The sequence below is a fragment of the Balaenoptera acutorostrata genome, chromosome 15 (assembly GCF_949987535.1).
Source record: "Balaenoptera acutorostrata chromosome 15, mBalAcu1.1, whole genome shotgun sequence".
Classification (NCBI taxonomy): domain Eukaryota; kingdom Metazoa; phylum Chordata; class Mammalia; order Artiodactyla; family Balaenopteridae; genus Balaenoptera; species Balaenoptera acutorostrata.
The window spans coordinates 40,129,294-40,151,361 of record NC_080078.1 but is presented as its reverse complement, the minus strand read 5'-3'; the positions used below and the strand labels follow the sequence as shown (position 1 = coordinate 40,151,361).

Here is a 22,068-nt window from a genome sequence, read left to right as displayed (position 1 = left end):
AAAAACAAGTTTCTTTTTCTCTTTCGGGAAAGCCTATGGAGCCTGTAGAAAGTGGATTTATTTTTGCTTGACGTACTAATTCCTTTTCCTTCTCACTGGCTCTGCTCATGCAAATGTCCTGTATTTGCTTGAATATTTGCTCTTTCTCTGCCTACCTAATCAATTCCGTCCTACCTACTTTTTCCATTACGCGTTTCCACATCTAGAAATACCCATTTTGCACTTTAATGCATTCAGCCTCACTTTTTATCTCCAGAACTTAAAAAATATGACATTTTAACATGTGCTTCTGCTCTGGGACATCTAAAAAGGCAGGCTTCTCTCTCTTTGATCACATTTTTCTGTAACATTTTAAATGCATTTTTATTACAATATGAAACAAGGAATTCTGTTTTTCTAACAATAATCTAAGATGTGTTTGCTCATCACATCCTACTGCCTAATTTTGACTCTTTTGAAAAACTGATTTCAGTTATTACCACAGCATGATTGGAAAAAAGCTTAACCCATTACCTTTGAATTCCACGGCTTCTTGCTTGCATGTGGATTTTTGTCAGTTCTGTTGGGCAGCCTCCCAGGGTGGAGAGCTGGGGGACAGTGGATCTGCCAGGGGCAAAGGGAAGACACCCAGCACTCCAGGTGAAGAATATTATGATACTAACATGAAACGGCAATTACTTTCATTGGGCAACTATTTATGCATAACTTACAAAGCAGCAACCAAATATACTTTGTTACCAATGAAACAGAAACAAGAAAATGCCCTGCAGAGATACTAAAACTTGAAAACCAGTTTACTAAAAAGGGACTTGCCAGTTCTAGATGCTTGTATTCCCAGAGCCATGTCTGTGTACCAGCGGCAGGGCAAATTAGCTCTTCCCATTTTATGAGGCACTGTGGTGTAATGGGAAGAGGCATGTGGGACTGAACCAAGTTTTCCTATTTATTAGGAGTATGATCTTGGGCTAGTTACTTAATGACTCTAGGGCTAGTTACTTAATGACTGTAAGTCTTAGTTTCCTTGTCTGTAAACCAGGAATGAAAATAGCTTATCAAAAGTGTATAAAGGGTGTCTCATTTTTTTGTTCCTCTAGAAGCTAATATTTGGTGACTACAGTTAATAATACTGTATTGTATATTTGTTATATGTCAATTATACCTCAACAAATTTTTTGAAATGAGCCATAAAAAAGGAAGCTAATCCTGAGACAAGGATTATCCGGATGAGGACCCCAGGAAATTTAGGGATGTGGAAAGTGAGATGGGGAAGGAAGTCAATCCAAAGAGCTTTAGTGAACAGGATACAGTGTGGGCAGCTGGGGCCTATATCCTGCTGGGACTTCCAGGACACAATGTAGAACATGCTTCCAACTGGTCCCACCTGAAGGAAACTAGGATATTTGTTTACCAAATTTAAAAAATCGGGCTTCCCTGCTGGCGCAGTTGTTGAGAATCTGCCTGCCGAATGCAGGGGACACGGGTTCGAGCCCTGGTCTGGGAAGATCCCACATGCCGCGGAGCAACTGGGCCCGTGAGCTACAATTACTGAGCCTGCGCGTCTGGAGCCTGTGCTCCGCAACAAGAGAGGCCGCGATAGTGAGAGGCCCGCGCACCGCGATGAAGAGTGGCCCCCGCTTGCCACAACTAGAGAAAGCCCTCGCACAGAAACGAAGACCCAACACAGCCATAAATAAATTTAAAAAAACAAAACAAAACAAAACACAGAGGCCCCCCATCACTGCTCATGAAACCATAAAAAAAAAAAATTTTTTTAAATCAAGACTCAAAGAATTGCATAACTTGGGGGTCCATCCATTCCCAGATGTCCCTGTGACATGACACTCCAGCTCTTTAGAAACAACCTTTCTACAAATATTGACAAGTACACTTTGGTCACCAACTCGGAATAATTCAAGAGATCCCAATAGCCCAGAGACACATCGTACCCAATCATGCCAAGCCTAGTTGTGCAACTTTGATTGTCACGCTGGCAGCTACCTTCTGGCCAAGGTCCTGTAACACATGCAGAGTGAAGGCTGCAGCTGAAGTGTGTCCAGGGACAGCACCCGCTGTTACAAAGTTCTAACTGGGAGGGATTGGGGCTGGGAGATTAACAAGCAAAAAAAGCTAAAATTTTGGAAATTTTTATTGATGGTGTTCTTTCTGGATGTTGTGTTGATGAAGAGAAAAAGCTACAAGAGGTAGGAGAGAAATTTCTTTACCTGAAAAAGAAGCACACTTTTCTCAAACCCTTCAATTATCTGAATGGTTTGAATAATTATTTGGCTTTCAGGAAGCAGAAGAAAGTTCTGAGGAAACCAGTTCCAACTTCTTGGTATATTTTGAGCTCAACTGATGAAAACTGAATCTAGAAGGCTATACCTCTTGACGAGCATAATAAGTTTTTTTTCCTACCAGAAATAAGGGTTCATGTTAATTATTTTGACACATAGGTTGTTGTTAGCAGGTACACTCCTACGTTCCATCAGCCAAAACTCAACAGTTCATGAGACTGCAACCCAACTGCTTTATTATTATTATCGCCATTATTATTATTTACTATTATAACACATGGACCTACCTTGAATCCGAGCATCAGTACACGAACGTCCTATCAAAGAATTAAACCTTGAACCTCCCACTCATCACCTCTTACTGAAAAGGCAGTGGAGAGAAGCCACATTTAGGGAAGAAGTTGTTAAGGACAAGTCCCAGCTCCCTCCATGTTGTCTGAATTCTGTCCCTGTATTAAGTTCCATCACTGTCAGGCCCCATTCTTTTTTTTTTTTTTTTTTTTAATATTTGTTTATTTATTTATTTTTGGCTGTGTTGGGTCTTCGTTTCTGTGCGAGAGCTTTCTCTAGTTGCGGCGAGCGGGGGCCACTCCTCACCGCGGTGCGCAGGCCTCTCACTATCGCGGCCTCTCTCGCTGCGGAGCACAGGCTCCAGACGCGCAGGCTCAGTAGTTGTGGCTCACGGGGCCCAGCTGCTCCACAGCATGTGGGATCCTCCCAGACCAGGGCTCGAACCCGTGTCCCCTGCATTGGCAGGCAGATTCTCAACCACTGTGCCACCAGGGAAGCCCCCAGGCCCCATTCTTGAACTACAGCTGAGTAATTCCCTGAAGAATCACCTTGACTCTGTTGGATTTTAATATTTAGGCTCCCAGTAGATCCAGGGTCTATATAAACGACAGTCACATGGAAACCCTTCAGTATTTTTTTTTTTTGGAAACTGGCCTCAGAAAATCACACGTAAAATTTCACAAGAAAAACATCTTTTAGAATTTGAGGTCAAGGTAAACTCACTTCTATTGAAGAATTATGTACTTCTTTGGGGGAAAACTTCCTGTGTAACCCAGAGCCAAATATTAGCTGTTAGAACTAAACTGGCTCTTAATGGTTTACATACTTGCTCCCCCTTCCCTTTTGTGAGTTTTATTCTTTGTTTTCTTATTCTGTTATGTAAATTCCGTCCTTTGGAGGGGGTCAGGTGGGGACACGGAGCTGATTCCAGAGGTCTGGTTGGTGCCTTCGATGTTGCAAGTAAGTGGCTCTTGATCTCCATTTGATTCCAGAGGTCTGGTTGGTGCCTTCGATGTTGCAAGTAAGTGGCTCTTGATCTCCATTTGCTCACTGTGAGGTACGCCCTATTTTCCTCTCCTTTTACAGATGAAGGTATTTCCCCAATTGCACCTACCCTTAGTGATACAGCCTAGATTTGACCTCTGGTCAGGGGGCCCTGAACCCTGGTTCCTTGGACACATCCAGTCTTCTTTGTGCCAGGCTGAAAGTAGTGTGGTATGAACAGTGAATCATGGTAAAATCAATCAGTCTGTGTCCCTCTTTATCTGACTCAAGAATGAAGACCTCAGCACATGCTCCTTTTCTATTTTCTCAGGAAAGGTGGTAGCATGAATGAGAGCACGGAGCAGAAATGCCATGAAACGGATGATAATGAAGTAGAAGAGGAGGAGGGGGAGGATTGGAGGTGCGAGTGGAAGTAATGACGCCGATGCTGAGGCTGCCGGCGGAGCTGACGGTGATGGCAAGGTTGATGAGGATGACGGCCTGGATGCAGATGCTGATCTTGCTGCACCCTTCCTGGTCACAAGGTATTTATGGTGGGTTCCAATCACCTTCCCCTACTCCCTCGATTGTGCTGAAGTTTCCCAGAGATGAAGCCAAAGGAAAACTATAGCTCATTTCCAGGAGTGGATCCAGGTTTTGAAGGGCCAAAAGCTCATACAATGTGGGGGGTTCGCTACAAGAAAAATAATAAGACATTACTAACAGAAATTAAATGAGAAGCCCTGGAGCTTACGTTTCATTAGTTTCAGAGTGAATGTATCTCTGTCTATGTCTTTGTTACTGGATGAGGTTTCTGCCCTGACTTTAGTAATAAAGAGCTGGAAAGGTCTAGTGAACCCTCCTGTTGTAAACACTCCCTATGTCATTCATCGAGCGTCATGTGTTAATTCATCTAATCCTCAAAATAATTCCAGAAGGTAGATGTGACTGTCATTCTCATTTTAGACCTGAGGAAAGTGAGCTACAGAGAGGTTAAGTAATTTGCCCAAAGCCTCACAGATACACTAGGGACTGGGATTCCAACCCAGGCAAACCACCTATAGATCACGAACTCCCCGCCACCACACGATTCTACTTCTCAGACAAGGAGAGAACAGGGCGTCTGCATGGAAAGGGTCCCTGAGAAAGGACAGCATTCCCTGTCCCTCGTCACCCTTTCGCCTTCTGGATTTTGATAGGCTTGGAGAGATTGAAGGGTAAAGGAGGCCTAAGCCCAGCTTTGTGGGTGGAACTCATGGGATGGCAGGTTTCTACTATTCCTGTGCCTAGCCCAGCACAGCAGGGATGGCAGCAGCGGCTCTGGGCTGCCCCGTCCAGGTGGAGAGGACACCTTTCCAATGGGAAGGCTGGGGAACTGCACAGAGAGACCAAGGGAGGGCCCTGCAGTGGGCCCTGTGTTCTGCCCAGGTCCCTTTGGGTCCCTTTCACTGTTTGGGTGCACCCTTCCTGCGGCATCAGTGTGCTTTTGTGTCTACGGGGGTTCTTCAGAGAACTGACCTTGGATGAGTGGAGCTGCTTTGCCTGCATGAAAAGTCAGGGTGGCTGAGAGTTTAAGCTCCCCACAGGGACGCTACCAGTGACTGACAGCAAAGGAATAGGAAAGCCTGGCTCCCCTGGAACCTACCAGAACTCCCTGTGGGATAAGGCTAAAGGCACCCTCTGCAGGACTTGCCTGGGACCGTCCTCCTGCGTAGCTTCCTCCCCTTCCCTGTCCTGCTTCCCTCACCCCCTTACCAGTTTCTCCCAGGAACTTTTCCTTAATAAACCTCTTGCAAAGGAGTCTTCACCTCAGTGACCATTTTTAGATAACAACCTGAGGAGGCCCCAATGCTTAAATGGTTAAAAATTCTTAAAAGCTGCATCAGCTGTGTATCATACACATATAGAAACAAGTTAGGAACTCTTACGGAATAGCACATAAACAAATACTTGTGATGAATCAAATATAATCTAAATATGAATACTTTGGCACTAGGTAGATACAGTCTTCTGTATCAGATGCAGCTGCAAGAAGGGAGGACTCCCTGAAGGAGGTGAGCTAATGGACTTATAAAGTGAATGTCATGAATAGATAAAGGGATATAAAACAGCTCAAGCCAACTTGCTTTAGCAGGATCATGTTTGGGGGCCTTCAAAGTAGAGTTCACACTTGGGGGATTTTTGTAAATATTTAGGTGTGAATATTTGAAACCTAAATAGCTGTATTGGGATAGTCACTGAATATGTGAATTTAGTTTACACCAATTCTGTTTTAAATTTACAAAGTACTCCTCATATAAATACCATGGCCAACCATCTGATATCCTAGCCTGAAGCATGCAGTAAACCCTGGTGAATGTTCTCTGCTTATGTGAACAAAATACTCAACTCCGTTTATACTTTAAGATTAAAATAAAGTTTGAAAAAACTTCTTGGAGGTGAACATACATACTATAAAGTGTCTACTTAAAACTTAAGCATATAATTCAACCTATTTTTGCAAAACAAACACATCCTTGTAATCACTCCCCAGCTCATGAAATAGAGCTGCTAACACCCCAGAAGTCTCCTTGTGGCTTCTTCCAATCAATGTCCCTTGCCATTCCGACGTCCATCACATGATGATGTTTTTCATGTTTTTGAGCTTTATATTAATAGAAGCAAGCATTATGCACTTCCAGTCTAACCTCTTTAATTTAACATTATCTTGATAAGCTTCATTCCTCTTGTTTGTTCTTTCTCATTGCTGTAAAGTATTTTATAGTGTTTTATGTATTCATGCTACTATTGTGAATGTAATAGTATTCCAGTTTGGGGCTTGTATTGTTTTCTACGGCTTCTGTAACAACTACCACAAACTTGGGCACTCAAAACAACAGAAATGCTTTGTCTCACAGTTCTAGAGGCCAAAAGTCCAAAATCAAGGTGTCTGCAGGGCTGCGTTCCCCGCGAAGGCTCCGGAGGGAGATTCCTTCTTTGTCTCTTCCAGCTTCTGGTGGCTCCAGATGTTCCTTGGATTGTGGCTGCATCACTCCAATCTCTGCCTCTGTCTTCACACGGCCTTCCCTTCTTCCTCGTCTCAGTTCTCCTCCTCTGCCTCTCAAAAGGACACTTATCATTGGATTTAGAGCCCACCAGGTAGTCCAGGGTGATCTCATCTCAAGGTCCTTACCTTAGTTACATCTACAAAGACTCTTTTCCCAAATAAGGTCACATTCACAGGTTCTGGGGATTAAGACGTGAACCTATCTTATAGGGGCCAACATTCCACCCACTCTAGGACCATTATGAATAGTGCTGTTGTGAACATTCTCGCACACGTCTTTTGGGGGACATGTGCATTTCTGTTGGGTTTACACCTGGGAGTAGAAGTGTAAGCCATAGGGTGTTGTTTGAGTTTTATTACATCTCATCAAACAGTCGTTCAAAGCGGTGCAGTGCACCTTAGAGATGACCAAAACTAATTACAGCATGTTACAAATGCAAAATTGATAAAAAGGGAAGCTCAGATATGTTAACTAATTACCCAGAGTTTCACAGATGATTAGTGGCAGAGCAGGAATGAACATATTTTTTAAAACAGCACAGGACTCTGCTTAGCAATGTTAACATCCCCTTGGATTTTCCTTGAATTTCACTTTTCAAGTAAAACACGATTAGCAGATCTGTTTATTAGCCCAGATGCCCAGATGCTGACATTTCTTTTCCACGTGCACAGTGTTGGCTCCCGATGGGCTCTAGGAGAATCCCAAAGTGGGGAATCACAGCTCCACTCTGGCATCTTAAAAATGAGAAACTCAAGTACCAAGATGGGAAGTGCCTTTCTTAATGCCCAGTTGCCATCATGATTTCAGTTAGATACAGGGCTAGCTTTTTTATAGGATCTTTTGTTTGCTAGAGTTCGACAACCAAAGAAATTATTAAAGTGCTCTTTGGGATAAAAAGGGGAAGGGCTTTCAATTATCGGTCTTTGGAAGAGAAGGGAAAGAAAAGAGAGAGGGGAGGAAGGGCTGCCTAGAAGGTCAAACCACATAGTTGAAGGTGACAATGGAGGACCAGGAAGCTGGGGTTGGCAGGGTTACCAGAAAGATTTTACGGAGGAGGAGCGCCTGACCTGTGTTTCTCCAAGGCTTGCTACACGATGCACGGTGTTCTTCTCCCCAGATGCTTGATGTGAATAGGTACATTATGCAGACAAGGAGGGAGAGACCAAGTTCTATGTGTGGGTTGAAAGGATTTAGAAGAGATAACACATATTGAAAGATGAACCGAGATCAGAGGTACCACGGCAACATTTACCTCACCCCAGAAATGTACAGAAAACCTGGGAAATTGTGGAATTCTACATCATTTAGAAAAAGGAGAGTGAGGCAATAGAGTAGAGGTCTCAGCGAGCCAGGAATGCCTACTGGATATTAAGGTTCCATTATATGGATCCTTTCTAATAGAGTTGGTCTAGTACCAGGATTTTCTGACACCTAGCCTAGTGGTCCTTTCTGTAAATTAAATGTGGGTGAAATGCCTAAATATGGCTCACAAAATGGATGAAACCTTTGGGAAAATTACCTTTGCAGCTGTCCTACACTGGGACAGGCATAATATCAACATACTCTTTGAACAAGAACTTGGCTGAATTCAAATAAGATACTGGCAATCAATGACTAGCATTGCAGCTAGTACTTTGGGGTTTATAGTTTTTTCTCTTTGTCCTAAATCATTCCTTGGCTTTGAACTTTTCCTCTGCTTTCCCCAGGGGGACCCTTCAATCCATATTACAGGTGCTTCTTCAGCTGCCACTGAAATCCTACATTTCATCAAATGTTTTCCTCCTGCCCCCAGGACAAGCCGATCCCAGAGAGACCATGTTTGGTGGCCTGGCAATTGGAAAGCTTGTATCCGCTTCCCACTTTGATTGCTTTCTCTGATTCCTGGGGATTCAAATCAAACTGTCATCTTTGGGAGCAAGTGTCTAGTTCCGAACAAGATGCACTTTCCTAACAGCCTGATGGTAGAGGAAATTATGTATTGTCTGGCCCCTGAGATTGATGAGTAAAGGAAATTGAAGAGGCCTTTGCCTGGTTTGGGTTGATAAGGGGCACTTGGGCATGCGGACATTGTTTACCACCAAACACTGCAGATTCGAGCTTTAGGACAAGCCATACAAGGAGGGGCTGGTCTGATCACCTGGATGTGGATAAAACTCCATGGTGTTCCCTTGAGAGCTTCTAAGGAGACTCCCACAAGAGGAAACAAAAGCCAAAGAACAGTCTTGGGGCAAATGTCAGCATTTACTCATGTGAGAGTGGAGGAAGGAGGGAATTAGTGACTTTTTTCTTTTTCCTTTTCATGGATGTGTAGGGAGGAAGGTTAACGTCAGCTCAATCAAGAAGAGAGTATCAATGGCCCTGGGAGGGGGCAGACCTCTTCCTTGTGATAATTTAAGCCATAAAGCTGAATGCTATGCCTGGCTACCAAGGCATGTGAAGCATCCAATCAGTCTAAAATCTAAGTAAGTCATGTTATGTGGGTCTGAAGGAGAGCTTAACTCTTCTGACACTGGAGGAAGTGGTACAGGGGCAGCAGGACAGGTCGCCTTAAATGTAGAGAAGACCTTTCTAATTTGTAGAAGGAGGGAAGGATGCATCTCCCTTTTAAGGTTTTCCTCCAAGAGAATACTGTCCTTCAAGGCACCAGGATTAAGAAAATGTTTTAAATAAGGATGAAATAGACTTTTATTTACTTTAAAAAATGTATATTTCAGAAAAGAGCTATGTCTTTGTCTTGAGGCACTCTGAGCTCATACACTTCATTCAGTTGGCTCTCACTGAAGCTTGCAGCTTGTGGAAATGTGAGGGGTTTTATGGGCCATGGAAAGACTCTGAGGATGGAATATGATTTTCTGTTTCAGGGCTTGAAAGCAGTCCAAGTCTAAGCTTTGACAATGTTCCAGTTACTACTGCTGCATAAGAAACTACCCTAGAACTTAATGGCATAAAACAATCTTTTTATTACGCTCATGGATTCTGTGTGTCAGGAATTTGGATGAAGCACAGTGGGGACAGCTTCTCTCTTCTCTTTAATGCCTGGGGCCTAACTGGGGAGATTCATAAAGAGCGACTGGGATCTTTTGGAGGCATCAGCACTCCAGTGTCTGGTGGGTTTTTTTTAATTTTTTATTTATTATTTATTTATTATGTTTATTTTTGGCTGTGTTGGGTCTCCGTTTCTGTGCGAGGGCTTTCTCCAGTTGCGGCGAGTGGGGGCCACTCTTCATCGCGGTGCGCGGGCCTGTCACTATCGCGGCCTCTCTTGTTGCGGAGCAGAGGCTCCAGACGCTCAGGCTCAGTAGTTGTGGCTCACGGGCCCAGTTGCTCCGCGGCATGTGGGATCCTCCCAGACCAGGGCCCGAACCCGCGTCCCCCGCACCGGCAGGCAGACTCCCAACCACTGCGCCACCAGGGAAGCCCCTGTCTGGTGGTTTTTGCTGGCACTTCACTGGGATCTCAGCTGGGCCATTGGCTGGAACATTTACACATGGACGTTCTGTAGGAGCCAGTTTGGTTTTCTTGCAGGGAGCTGGATTCCAAGACCAGTTGCACCAAAAGAACAAGGCAGGAGTGCATAGCATTTTAATGATCTATCCTGGGAAGTCACAGAGTATTATTTCTGCCATACTTTACTGGTCATGGCAATGACAAAGTTCCATCCATGTTCAAGGACAAGGGACATAGAGTCCAGCACTCAATGGGAGGAGCCCTGGAGTCACATTGTAAGAAGACCATGTGGGGTGGAAGACATTGTTGCAGCTGTCTTTGGAAATACAACCAGCCACAGCCAACAATGATTTTTAGAACAACGTGGGAGATAGATTGGTGATGGGTAGAAGGATGAAGGGTGCAGCCCAACTGTGCATTCAGAAATAGCTATGGTTGAAGTAGACCAAGGTCGTGGAATCTATACCTGTAGGCTCAAGGTCTATGGCTATTCTCTACCATGAACACATTTACAAATGCGTGTGGCTGGTCACAATTGAGACGAGGGAGGAAAATTTGAGTAGCTTGGTGAAAACTGATCTCCACTGCTGACAGACAACTCAACAATGTGCTCTTCTGCCTGTGAGCTGGCAATGTGCCCAGTCTGTATATAGAAAGGCAAAGGTGCTTCCAAAGGTCTCAATGTCAGAAGGTCTCAAGTCCCCTTTGCCTGTTGGCCAGTCATCTGGAGTGGGTAGTTGATTAACTCCTGAGACACTGAACAAAGAGCATGTAGCTTCCATGGGAAGCACAAGCCTGTATTGTATTCATCTGCCTAGGTCATTTGTTGGATGCTATCATATTTTTTAGAAGAACTAATTTTGGGTCTGGTTCTCTCGGAAATTTTACTCACAGTTTTCACCCTCTGTGGGAGTTACAAATGAGCATCATCACCTTCGTAAAATCAAAGCATTTAATGGTCCTTATTTTCATTAACATTATATATCATTTCATACCTATATAGACTCTTTAGAGAGGTTTAAAAGTCAGATGATTTATTTCAGGCACTTAAAAGGTGCCTGTTCAGTTAGCTTAGTACTTAATAAAATCATGAGGAAGTGCAAAAGTTCTGCTTCTCAATAGTAATAGAGGTTTTCAAAGTGATAAAAAGCTCTTTCATGTCTTAGGGTCTTTCTTTTGTAAGAACTACACTTGTGGGACTGACAATGGTAGCTCTTTCACTTTCCAGTGTGTTTGGGAACCTGCAAAGCATGATCTCAAGGCTGGATCTGCTCTGCTTTACCAAGTACCACAGACCTGACTTTGGCCACGTGAGTCCAGATCCTATGTCACCTCCATGCATGACAATATTGGCTCTGATTCTAATTTTCTATTAACTCTCAAACAGCTACACATGTATTGAAATGAATCGAGACTTACTGCCAGCCCACTTGGCAATTGCATTTGCATCTGAGAACAATTGGGATGAGTTACCAGCCAAGTGGCTCTTGAAGATCTAACACAATCTTAAATGTTTTCAATATTCTTAAAAAACAATGGGGCTGGGAAAGGAGAAGATGGGAGAGAATGAGAGATGCACAAAACCCACAATCTCCGCGCTCTTTCACAAGCCTCTAATTGGAGAACCTTAAGAATGAATCAGACGACAAAGGTGACCTTCCTCTTGCCAGGAAAGTGGCATGGAAGTGCCTGCCTGACTGGCCCGATGTGAAGCACATCTTTCCCCAGGTGCTTCTATAACAAGGGGAATGGAGGAGGGAAGGAGAGGAAGGAATTTTAGAGACCCGGAACTGAGCTGTTCAAATGACTGAAATATTTGGGTTCTTCTTAGAAAGTATCTATTTAATTTTTTTTCTATGAGTGTTCTTCAAGAGGGTGTTTCCAACCTGATTTATTACCTTTCTCTTGAGAAAAGTGGATTTATGGAGCAAAACTAATGTTACACAGACACATTTACACATACAAACATGTTCACACATATTCCTTAAACATTTCTGGGACAATCAGCCTTTCAATAGGAAGACAAAGGGCAATAGCAGAAAAAGGAAAGAAGGAGACTTCTAAAGGAAAACAAGTAGGATCAAATCATTACCTCCACCTGTGCTGTTCCAGAAGCCGTGGGCTCCTCCACCATCTGCTTTCAAGTCCAGGAGTCAGCAGACAGAATCATCCCTCCTGCATGGAGAATGCTTCATTAAGTCTCCCAGGTGACAGCAAACATGGCATTTTATAGCCAACACAACTCAACTGCTCCAGTAGTGTGAGCATGGAAAGAGACACTTTGCTTTCCACTGTGTGCACATCCAGTCTGCGGGCTAAAAAGATCCTAAGGACCTCATAGCCAGGAGCTTGCATCCCGGACATTTGAATGCATGAGGTCAGCTCACCCATCCTTTTTACAAACTAAGTGCACTTCCAAAAATAACTTTGCTTCAGATAAGACTAGTTCTCGTGACAAATAAGCTAAAGGAAACAGCATTCCTTTCCTTCAAATAGTTCCTAGGACAGTGTACCATTACTTCTTTGTATGATTCTGGAAAGTTGCATAGTCTATTACTCTCCAAAACTGAACGGACCTGACTCCCAAATCTATTTCTTCAGCTTAAGACCAACCTCCAAACTCATTAGCAAAATAGAGATAGTAATATCTCATCATATAATTGAAAGAATTATACGAAGCTGCATATGTAAAGGACCTTTAAAAATTGATCATCATTGATCATCACTACTTAAACATAACGCATTTCAATCAGTATTACGACTTTGTAGTCCACAACTACAAGCTCATGGTCTGTATTTGTGGAGAATATAGAAGGAGAGTCAATATTTTTTTTGCTTCAAAAAGGTGGCAAGACAAAGCTCACAAATATTCCAGCATGATTTCACATACTATTAGTTTGAAAGATGCTGCACATGTGGCCTGGGTGTTTCCCAGCCATAGGCATTTGCTTATTGTACTGTCAATTCCGTCCTCTTCAAATGTACCTCTATAAACTAACTACAAAGAACCCTAGTTTATATGTCACCAGTCAAAGACTTGGCCCATTTTGAAAATTACATTTTTAAACCATGGGCATACAAGGAAGAGTACTTCATGTTTTTCTGAAAAAGACATAATCTGGGAAAATTTTTTAAATAAACTGAATTTGTGTGGATGATTGCTTCTCTAAAGATCAAGCATTCATTACCTATGAACAGTGCAAGTAGTGCCTTTTCTCCATGCTGCCAGAATGTCAGTGATGAATACAGGGACACTGATTGATTAAACGGAACTAGGATACAAAACAATATTCAACCACCCAATGACAATCAATTGAATTTGATATTATCTGATGGCAGAATACCAAATACAGAAGCCAAGAACTATCCAGGCTCCATCAACCGTAAAGCAGCCCCACGACAACTCAACACTCATATAACTGACTCAACTGTATAGACACTTTCTTAATCTAACCATTAGTCAAAATGGAATGAGCTAGGCTTCCTGCTTCCTTCATGCAACCTCTGGGTGTGAGGAATGGGAGGAAGAGAAAGGGGACTGGAGTAGAAAGAAGAGTTCAGAGGAGGACCTGGAAAAGGTCAGTCTCACATAGCTCTGCATTTCAGGATGTTGACGTAGCCAGAACCAAGCCTCCACAGTACTCATGCCTACTTTTTCGACCAGCCACTCTTCACAGACATCAGGGGAATAAGTGATGTGACATCTCCAGGCCACAGTGCGACATCCTTTATAATTATCCTCTACGTGAGCTGCACTTCGTCACCATAACAACCTGCACCCCATACTAAGCAGGAGATAATCGTGGAAAATGGAGAAAATGAATCCTATTTCTGATTTGCCTTTGTACCCCATTAATGGATATTTATCACGGGGAGACTGTTTTATTTGGTGACCTCATGAGCTCTTTATATATCAATACATGGACCAAAAAATACTTTAAAGTCACCATCTGAATCCAGGTAATCAGGACTTCTTGGCACCAGTGTGGTTCCTGGCATGATAGGCAAAGCTAGAGTGTCTATATCATTTAATGTGCAACCCAGGACCCTTTGATAGGAAAAGGGGATGCTATTAATACTTATTACAGGGCAACAGGCATAAACCAAGGCTACCTTGAGCCAATGAGATACAGGTAAAATTCCTTCATGTGAACCTGATGATGTGTTCACCAGCCCGAGGTTGACAGTTGGCCAGGACAGCGTTTCACTTTGAAGCCTTAGAAGCAGGGGAATAAAAATAACAGAAAATGACGTCAGACACTTCACCTGCTGTGGTCAGCCATGCCACGTCCTTCCATTTCTAGGAGAGACAGCGCTTGGGGGGAAGACAAAAGAGGTGTGTGCCAGTTAGGAAGGAACTGCAGGGACTGGGAGGGAGACTGGGAGATGGGCTGAGAGTCTTGAAAATGAAAGGTTTTCCCATTCAGGTTTACTCCCATGCTGTAGAGTTGACTATGGCAGGATTTGACATAACCCATTATATTTTTCTGGGAAAATACAGAAGTATACACTTATGTTGAGTTAGAAATACTAGTGCCTTCCGGACCTGGTAAAGAGGTAAAGTGAAGATTTCCATAGAAGGCTACCGTAAAGGAAAAAACACTCGCGTGTGCCTCCTTTACTGCCCTCACAGAACACTTCACTTCTGACACTTCTGGTTACCAAAGGTGTGGGTTTTTTCCCCCATATGCAATCCTCTGTGACACCAACTGGATGTCCTACAACTCAGTTCTATTCTGAGACTAGCCAGAGTTATCACGAACCCCACAGCTCAAGGGCTGGGTCTCATGATTTCCCCCACTTTAGATGCCAATCACAGTAGCAGGTCTCCAGGTGACCCACAACTTCTGTCCTACTTGGTTACAAAGCAGAGTTTCTCATGTCTCCCTCCTTGGATTCAATCATTTGCTACAACAGCTCACAGAACTCAGGGAAACATATTTACCAGTTTATTATATAACAAAGGATTCTATTAAGGATACAGATGAACAGCCAGATGAGGAAGTACACGGGGCAGGGTCTAGAAAGGTCCTGAGAGCAGGAGCTTCTGTCTCCATGGAGTTGGGCTGTGCCACCGTCTAGGTACATGGGAGTGTTCACCAACCTGGGAGCTCTCTGAACCCCGTACTTTTGAGATTTTTATGGAGGCTTCATCACATAGGTATGATTCATCATTAACTCAATTTCCAGCCCCTCTCCTCTTCCTGGAGGATAGAGGTGGGCTGAAAGTTCCAGGCTTCTAATCATGGTTTGGTTTTTCTAATGACTAGCCTTCATCCAAGAGCCCACCAAGAGTTGCCTCATTAGAACAAAAGACGATCTTATCACTCAGGAAATTCTAAGGGATTTAGGAGCTCTGTGTCCAGAACCAGGGTCAAAGACCACATATTTGAACAAAAGATGCTCCTAGTATTCTTAACACTCAGGCAATCACAAGGGTTTAAACACACTGATTCAGAGACTCAGCCAATGCCCTGCCACGGTGGTTATCTCTGCAGTACTCATGCTTGCCCAACCCTCTCTACCTGGGATTGCACAGGAGCAGTCCCACACCTTTACATTCTCCAGGTCCCTGCATTTTCCCTCCACTCCAAAAGTAGGGTAACTAATCCTACTGTAGAATGTGACCCTCCCCTGTCTATATGCTGAAGGTTTCCAGATTTGCATAATGCAAAGGGAGAGAAACTCAGACTCAGAATTCAGTCCTTCCATCTTATTGTTGAGTACCGTAGAATTATGACATCACTGTTTATTAAAACTACAAAAGGACTTAGAGGTCATTTTCTTCATTTACCCTCTCATTCCACAAATGGAAGAAGCCAAGCCACAGAGAGGTGACAACAAGCCAAAGGTCAAATGTGTAGGTTAGGGGTAAGTCAGGGATTAGGACCCAGGCTTCCTGACTGCCTACACAGAGTTCTTTCCACTATGGCACCCTATTCTCTGGAGCATTATTTATATGCTTCCCAGGTGTTTTATTTAACAGGTAGGAAGATTGACTGAAACCTTGTTCAGTGTTTCTAGGCAGGTCCAAGAGGTAGCCATGTTGCTTTTTGCCACTTTCTTTTGACAATGTACAGTCCAAACCCTTAGGTGGCCACCAATCAACTTCTCTAAAACCCACAGATTGTTGTGTAAGACTTTGATCAGGAGACAATCTTTTTTTTTTTTTTCTAATTTGAATCTTACAACATCTTTCCCTACTAAAAAGCCTCCTGCTATCAGCAAACACAAAATGTAGACATCAGTGCCTTAAAGCTTGGTAAGGTTAAGATTCTATTCATCATTTAGAGCTTCCTGCTAGTAGGAAATGTATTCAGGAGAGAGCAAGAACAGATGAAAAAGAATCTCAAAGGGAAAAGAAAGAAATAGTGCAATTAATGTGATCTGAAACCAAAATAAGAAAATCTACTTTGAAGAAGCAACACCACCAGATACGGGAAATATTTCTTTGGCTGAAGGGAGAATGTTTTGCATCCGATTTCTCTGACAACGAAGTTTTCAAGTTGAAAAATGCTAAGGGGTAAGAGAGAAAGCTTGCTTCTCAGAACCTTATGTTAATGCATATTTTGGGGCATTTTTAGGAATCTGAAGGTAGACAAAGATTGGGAGGAACAAATTTAGATGTTTTGTTTCACACAAAGAATAAAGTGATTAGAACTGAAATTAATTAGTGTGGAGGTGGAGGAGGAGGTGTTTATCAAGCCACAGATGTTTCCTGATAGATTTGACTATAGTCTTCTATTAGCTTTAGGAAAGTGATGCTTATGCTGGCAGCACAGAGGTGAAAAGCGAGAGAAGATCAAAGCTGGAATGCACTGGGATAAGACTGATTCACAGAAGCAGTTCTGCCCCAGGCCTGCAGAACAGAAACCAAAAATGTCATCAGAATAGTCCCTGTGTTTTCATTGCACTTGAGAAAAAAAAAATCCTTCTACAAGGAATCACAGCTACTGCCTCTCTAAATGAGTACCTTCTAAGGAAGCCCTATATGCATACAAGCAAAGAGGATGCAAAAAATGTTGAATAAATATGCAGTGGATTTAAGCAAACTATTCTGTTTCTCCCCCACCCCTTGGCAGCTTTCTTGGATGGTACCATTCAGATAACTGCCTCTCTTTTCCCCTGCATGTGCCTGTGTAGAAAATATTCATGGTTCCAAGGAATCAGCTGGACTCAGGGCCGTGATATCTCACACAACACTCAGCAACACACAGAGTCTAGAAAAGTGGCTTTTATTGCAAGTTTTCCCAAATGAACACAAATCTGTGAATGGGTTCAAGTTGTTATAGGTGGCTCAGTTTTACAAGGAGGGACTTCTGCAGCTTTTGATAGCTGCATATTATCAGCAGGGATCAAGACCTGTTTTCTGCTGTTTCATGTTGGAGCAGGTTGTTTTATCAAATGACCGTAGTATAATTGAGTGATCAAAGGATGGGTAAGTCACAAAGCCACGGAATATTCTAGTTACAGCATCCTCTATGGCTGTAAGGTTTACAAAATATTTAAGGTAGAAAAACATTGCATAGCAGGTGCCTCTGAAGCGCAAGCTGGTTCCCCAGCATTGGTAAAATATTGGCTTTTAATTTCCTTTCCTTTATCTGATGATACCCATGCAGGTTTTTACTTTTCATCAGTGATTGCTGCCCTTGAGAATGAATTTGAAATAGATAAGTTTTGCAAGAAACTCATAATCAACACAAATACTATGTCATCCTTGGATGCCTCTTGAAATAATCTCAGTGCTCATTTCTGCCACTCATATTTTTTCCCTTCAAGGGTCAATTCATTTCTTCTCAAGAACACACCAGCCCCTGTGAACTCTCAACGCCTCCACCTTTACCCTTCAGGAGCTGATTGTTCAAAGGGCTGCCTTGTGACATTTTCTGTGTTTTTGTCTTGCAGAGCTATTCGACCTTCCCTATCTCCCTCTCATCTTCCCGGCTACACACTAAATCAAATTCTCTGTCCAAGAGCAGTAGCGTTTTCCCCCACCTTTCAGCCATTTTTTGGACACATGCTTAGTGAACTTACATATTTTAAAAACATACCAACAGAAAGTTAAACATACAGGAAACTTGCAATACTTTCATAAGCTCTGTCCTACCCACAGCTAACAAATCCACAAGGAGAAAAACACACTAAATCGCCATGATTCACTGGGTTCGCACAGCAGGAAAACCTATTCATCCTCTATGATTGCTTCAAAGAACTTGCCGAAGATAGGTGTTTTATTAATCTAAGAGATTCCTGGTACTGCAATGTGGCCTAATGTAATTCTTAGCTGTTAAGTACCTTTATTGATTCCAAAGAATTCATCGGAGAGACATGGAATAATAAGGTACATTAACACTTTCCACGATGCATAATCCTTCTCAGGAAGCTTTGATGCCCTAAAGGACCGGAGCTGAGAAAAATAATTTTCTCTCCAGTCTCCTGTGACTCTTCTCCAAGAAGGAAGGCAATTTCTCTCAGCAAGGTTTGCATTTCGCTGACTGTTTTCCATACCCAATACAATAATATTATCGTATTAATCTTCTGCTTGCAAAGGAATGTGCAATATTTACAAGGGTTTATTTTTGTTGTTGCTCTTTAAATAATGCATGTTGTTTCTTCACAAATCCTGGGATTAAAAGAAACTGCTTAGTTCTAACTACATTCGACAAAATAGGAAAATTGATAAGCCCTAAATAATACAATCCACACCAGTTTTCCTGGCACTGGATTTAACTTGTTGTTCTTTACCTAGAAATGTGGGCCATAGAAATCAGCGTGTAGAGAAGAGGTTGAGAAGCTTGGAACTCTCTGGGGTGTGATAGGGTTCCTGAACTGAGGACTGAGGAGGGAGCCCATCCGTTTAGTTACTCAGTCACGCAAGTTGTGTTTCTTGGTTGTCTACCATCTGCCAGGCACACTGCCGTAGCCATAGAAGCCAACAACACAGGCCTGGTCCTTGCCTTCATGGAGTTTATACTCCAGTGGTGAACAAATCATCAGTCATAACCTTATGCCCACATATTTGCTCAGAGTGCCCCAGGGGAGGCAGAGGCACAGGCTGAGAGGATATGCCCTTGGCCCCACCTCCTCTCCCGAGGCCTTCCAACGTGAACCTGAGGCACTTCGGTCTTTTAAGACATCATGGTGAAAATCACAGCGGAGGTTAGGCAGGAATAAGCTTAGAAAGAACACTTTGGTTCTAACGTCTATGGGGCTGAGAGAGACACTGAGTCCTCAATACTAGATTTTTTGCCCTAGCTCTGACATCTTGGATAATTCAGTCCTGCCTTGGGAACTCGGATTTTGTCTTCTGTATAATCAGGATGTCAGGATGGGTGGTGAGTGAAGTTCCTTCCGGAGCCTTAAGATTCTCTGTCTCAAACCACAATTTTTATATTTTCTATTTTCTGCTTGAATCCACCCTCCAAGCAAGGATCTTTCAGATCCCTCCATGTCTTTCTTGCCTTCTGACCTTTTCACAGGTCGTTCTTTCTGCCTGGAATGATGTCCTCCGCCTGAATAACTCTAATCCATTCTCCAAGTCTCCTCTTAAGGGTCACTCTTCTGATCTCTTCACTCTAATTGGTGTCATCCTATTGCACGCCACCACGGCTGCCCTCACAACCACTGCCTTCTCTTAATACCATTGTTTTGTACTCATCTATGCATACATTTGTCTAATGACTATCTCTGCAACAGGGCTGCAAGTTCCATGAATGCAAAGACCATGACCGTAGAGCTTATCACTGTTTTTCCAGAACTTAGTACGCAGCCAGTGCTCAATACATACTTGGCAACAGAATGGATGCTTGAATTTAAAGGACTAATCTTTTCATGCTAGCTCATTTTTAGATTATGTTCTAAACTTAACATTCCGTTTTCCCATAGATTTCCATTCTAAGCTGAAATGCTTTGTTTCCAAAAACTCCATAAAATCCATTCCTCTTTTTTTTTTTTTTTTTTTTTTTCCATTTGGTTGACAGTGTTCAGCTGTTGTTTGGAGCAGTATTTTTCACAGCGTCTGTCTCCCGACCTTGACAAATTAGCAGTCACTTAGGAAGCGCTTCTCTATGCTTTTGCCCAAGGACTTTATAAAAGGTTAAAATAAACCTTTTTAAAAGATGAGCTTTTATTGGCATTTTATTTCTCTAATTGATGGAATTAAAATAAGAGTGGCAAATTAGCCAAGTTTGATCTCAGGTACAGGGATTGGACGTGAGCAATCCCTGTAATGCAGTCCTAATTGCCATCTGCATGACTCTGGGAGAGGAACATCGCATTATTGATTTAGCCTTTGATGCTAATCTTAGAACCAGAACCAACCAATAGTTCTTCAAATTGCTACTCTCAGGCGCCGTCTGCTGCTTCTGTAAATTTAGACCATGAGGCCCAGGAAGCTGCCCGTGGTGTACCCAAAGCCTGATGAGGGGACACCTTAGCTGCCTGAGGAGACCAGGAATGGGGAGGAACTCTGGGTTCTGAAACACTGCGGAAAGTACAGATCGTCAGAACAGCAAGAGCAACAGGCAGTGTCTTAGAAGAAGCACCACACTAGCAAATCTGTGAGGTCAGCAAGCTTGACAGTAGGAACAGCAGTAGATCAAACTGGGGATAGGCTTGTATTGCCCTTGGTGTACCCGTCAGGCTGCCCTCCTGAGGGTCTGTTTCTCACTCCTTATCAAAATTGCTCTCCTCCGTGCTAATTCCTGTTCTTAATTACCCTGATAAGGGAGGCAGCTTGCTGTGGTGCAGGGGCAGGGAATTTGCTGTCACAGGGACCGGGATTTAAATCCCAGCTGACAAGCATAGGATCTTTAGCAATATCTAATTACCTTTTGGCTAAACTACTGTTTCCTCTTATAAAACCTGGGGATAACAAGAGCTCCTTCATCAAGTTTTATGTAGTGCAGACAAAGATCAATAAAATATTACTTTCCTGTCCTTTGTAACTATTAAAGTCTTCATTTGTTAACTCTCAGGTAACAAGAGCTTTATCAGAAATAATGTCTCAGTCTGAAGAAGTTACTGTGTGTTGGTAAAATGTCAGATACTAGAATGTGTGTGTGTGTTGAGGATTGGGTACCTTTGGCCCAACGTGGTAGATTGAACTATTAGTCTCTGCTCTTCATTCCTCTGAAGCTTTTTTTTTTTTAACATCTTTATTGGAGTATAATTGCTTTACAATGGTGTGTTAGTTTCTGCTTTATAACAAAGTGAATCAGTTATACATATACATATGTCCCCATATCTCTTCCCCCTTGCATCTCCCTCCCTCCCACCCTCCCTATCCCACCCCTCTAGTGAAGCTGACTTTTTTATCTTGTCATGCCTCATGGACCCAGTAACTAGACTCTTGGCTTTTTTCTTAAAACTGAGCACCCTCAACCTCCATACCTACAACTCCATCAGATGATCCCTACTCTTGGTTGCCCCTGGCCAGGGACTATGTCTAGATTCCTGGTGCCCATGCTCACCTGCTTGGTCAGCCTCGACTATTTGCATACAGAGCCCCCCCTACTAAGTGAGATATGCCCAATTCTTGAATTCCTGTCATTGATGATCTGTTCTCCTTCAACACTGACTTGAGGACAGGTTGTGACATATGGCCAGTCGTCCTTTTTTGCAAACCTCTGATGGTGTGAGACCATGTGATCAGCACAAACATTTAGTAGGTAAACCACTATGGGCACTGCATTTGTAATCAACTGTGTTTCCAGTAGACTTATCGGCACAGAGGAGCTATTGCTATTTTTCTGCTATAAAGACAGGTGAAAGCATTGTAATTAATTCTTAAACCACTGAGAAGAGAACTAGAACGGGAAAAAGTACTCAGGATTTCTTATAAAGTGGATTAATCCAAAGCTGACCTCTTTGTCAAGGAGATCACTTAGCACCAATTGCAAAATTTCCCAACACCCAAGCGATCGTTTGATGGAGTTCGCCACACTCCAGTCAGCACTGTTCAAGTTGCTAATTATTTATTTTGGATTAAAACCTTGCTAATGAGA

General features: G+C 42.9%; 1 long non-coding RNA gene across 2 annotated transcripts; it reads right to left on the bottom strand.

Annotated features, from left to right (window-relative positions):
* Positions 1-531: 531 nt before the first annotated feature.
* Positions 532-14,282, bottom strand: LOC103012798 (uncharacterized). Of its 2 annotated transcripts, none has more exons than XR_450955.2 (3): positions 14,177-14,282; positions 12,156-12,238; positions 532-603 (listed from the first exon to the last, which is right to left on the bottom strand). It is a non-coding gene; the product is annotated as an uncharacterized LOC103012798 (long non-coding RNA). The 2 variants fall into 2 exon arrangements; XR_009005566.1 differs by lacking the exon at positions 532-603 and adding an exon at positions 3,011-4,263.
* Positions 14,283-22,068: the final 7,786 nt, after the last annotated feature.